This window comes from Tupaia chinensis, unplaced genomic scaffold, assembly GCF_000334495.1.
Source record: "Tupaia chinensis unplaced genomic scaffold, TupChi_1.0 Scaffold000359_1, whole genome shotgun sequence".
NCBI classification, from domain to species: Eukaryota; Metazoa; Chordata; class Mammalia; order Scandentia; family Tupaiidae; genus Tupaia; species Tupaia belangeri.
The window spans coordinates 3028107-3030837 of record NW_006159855.1 but is presented as its reverse complement, the minus strand read 5'-3'; the positions used below and the strand labels follow the sequence as shown (position 1 = coordinate 3030837).

Below are 2731 nucleotides of genomic sequence, written 5' to 3'. Positions count from 1 at the left end.
TCCCTCTCAAACTCCCTTAATTTCATTGCCTATGTTCTTTCTTCCTGGAATTCCCATTCAACGTTAAACTTCCTGATTGATTTTCTTTCCTTTTCTATCTCTTTTTTTTTGTTCTACTTAACTAGAGATTGCTTTTATTTTGATCTTCGTGACCTTCTATTGATTTAATTTTAGGACTAGTTTTAGTTTCCAGGAGTTCTTGTTCTTTTTTCAGCATTCTGTTATTATTTTAAGGGTGCAATTTTCTCTTTCTCACTGTGTGTGCATGCTTTCTCTCCTGTTCCCTCAATTATTCCTTTGGGAGCAATTTTCTCTTCTTTATTTATTTTTTTGGTTTTAGCCATAGAATGCATGCTGTCGCTGGTGTGAAAGAGACAGGCATAGAGAGGGAAAATGAGAAATCACCCCCCAGAGGGGATAGCCACACTGCAGTCCCTTCTCTACCGTTCTTGTCCTGGGATTTGGGGCATGCACACACATGCACCTGGCATGATGTTCGAGCCACTGGTCTGTGTCTCAAACCGTGGTCACCTATGTGGGAGTCCAGCAATGTAACCACTATGACATCTGCTGGCCCCAACTCTTGTTTAGATTCTTACATCTCATTCTTTCTTTAATTTGCCAGTGTGCACTTGTCAGAGACAGGCAGAGAGACAGAGAGGGAAAAAGCACTACCCCTACCATACAGGGTTAGGTTCTAGTTCCATCTCCCCAATTTCCCCATCTTGTCAGGATTTTGGACACACTCACATAGGCCCAGCATGTTTCCTAAGCTTCCAGGTCCAGGATTTGAACCACAGAGTTGGCCATGTGGGATCTATCTATCTTAACCTCTGTGCCACCCACTGGTCCAGAGTCAGCTCCTCACCCCACTTTATTTATTTGTTTGTTTGTTTATTTTAATTTGACCAGAGAAGGACAGAGCGAGAGAGGGGGCAAGTGAGAAAGCAACCAGGTCTGAGACTCTAACCACAGTCGGCCATGTGGGAGTCCTGAGCCCTTAACTACTACACCACCTGCCACCCCCCCCCCAGAGCTGGCTTTTTGAAATGTATTTACCCTGCCTAGTTCTTGATGCTAAAAATACAGATTTATATAATACTTTTAAGTTTTATTTTAGGCCCCAGAGGCTTGAAAAACACACCAGATGCATCTGTGTGTGTGCCCCAAATCCCAACAGGCAGGAGAATTGGAAGAAAGGAATTGCAGCATGACCACATCCATTTGAGGGATGCTTTCCCCCTCTCCCTTTCTCTCTCTCTCTCTGGCAAACCCACATGCCCTCTAGCCAAAGGAAAAAAAAAAAAGAGTGGAAGTTAAGATACATAGATGAAAAAAAAAAAAGAAGATACATAGATGAAAATAGTGGGACCAGCAGTTAGCTGTCACTGAACTCCCACGTAGTCGACCATGGTTCAAGTCCTGGACCCAGTGGCTTAAACTCACGCCGGGCATGTGTGCGTGCGTGCCCAAGATCCCGAGGAGAATGGAGGAGAAGGGATTGTGGCATGGCCCTGGGGGGTGATTTCTCACTTCTGTCTCTCTGTCTCTCTCTGGCAAGCGCATGTGCCCTGTAGCAAAGACCTCTCAAAAAAAAAAAAGTGACCATTGTGTCAATTAAAACAGGCTTCAAGGGTCAGCGGGTGGCATGGTGGTTAGGGCACTGGACTTCCATATGACTGACTGAGGTTCGAGTCCCAGACTTGGTGGCTTGCTTTCTAACTCTCCTTCTCCCTTTCTCTCTCTGGTGAGTGCATGTAACCTATAGCAAGCTTTTAAAAATAATAATGATAAGGGGCCAGCAGTTGGCGTGGCGGTTAAGGCGCTGGACACTCCCACATGGACAACCACGGTTTAAGTCCCGGACCTGGTGGCTTGCTTTTTCACTTTCCCTCTCTCTCTCTGATCAAATTAAAATAAATGAATGAATCAATAGAGTTGAAATAAATAATTCTTTAAGATAATAATAATAATAATTTAAGAAAAAGACCTCAAAGCAAAAATATTAGAGATACACGGGACGTTTTATAATGCTAAAAAGGTCAATTTGTCAGAAAGACATTATAATCATAAAATACTAGGTGTGCCTAAGAACAGAGTTTTGAAGTCCGCAATGAAAAATTGGACAGTGTAATAGGGAGAAATAACAGTCCCACAAGCATTATTGAAAGTCTTAACACCCTTAAGGACTGATAGAAAACTGTAACCCCCCCCAAAAAAAAAAAACCAGTGAAGTCATAGATTGTTTGAATATTATCAACCCCTCGACCTTATTTATAAAATACTGTCCTATAATCTGCAAAATAAACATTTTCAAACTCACATGATATGTTCAACAATATAGACCCTGTTACTGTACAAAGCAAACCTTACTTAATGAGTGTAAAGGGATTGAAATCAAACACTTTGTTCTCTGACCACAATAGGACAGAAATGAGGCATCTGAGTGCCCTGCAGCCAGTCAAGGGAGAAGGGCTGGTCAGAGAGCCGGTGTGAGCAGGGCTGGGACTGGGCTGAACCCCTGGGGGAGTAGCTGGTGAAGGCACCAATTACCCATCATGCCCCAGCCTCACAGTCTGGCTCTTACCTGCCCCTAGAGCTGCCAGGAGGAGCGAAGGCTGATGTCAGAGCGGCCCGGGCAGTGATGCTCAGAACAGCCCCAGGACTTCCTGCTTGGGCCCTTTATCTGCCGGAGGGAGGGACAGCCTGTTCTCCCTGCGGGAGCCACAGA

General features: G+C 44.4%; 1 long non-coding RNA gene across 2 annotated transcripts in view; it reads left to right on the top strand.

Annotated features, from left to right (window-relative positions):
* The window catches only part of LOC106735340 (uncharacterized), a 9493-nt gene extending 6768 nt beyond the window's left edge, over nucleotides 1-2725 (top strand). For both annotated transcript variants that reach the window (XR_001370680.2, XR_001370679.1), the window contains one exon: nucleotides 2598-2725. This is a non-coding gene — a long non-coding RNA (uncharacterized LOC106735340). The remainder of the gene's footprint in view (nucleotides 1-2597) is intronic.
* The last annotated feature ends 6 nt before the right edge of the window (nucleotides 2726-2731 follow it).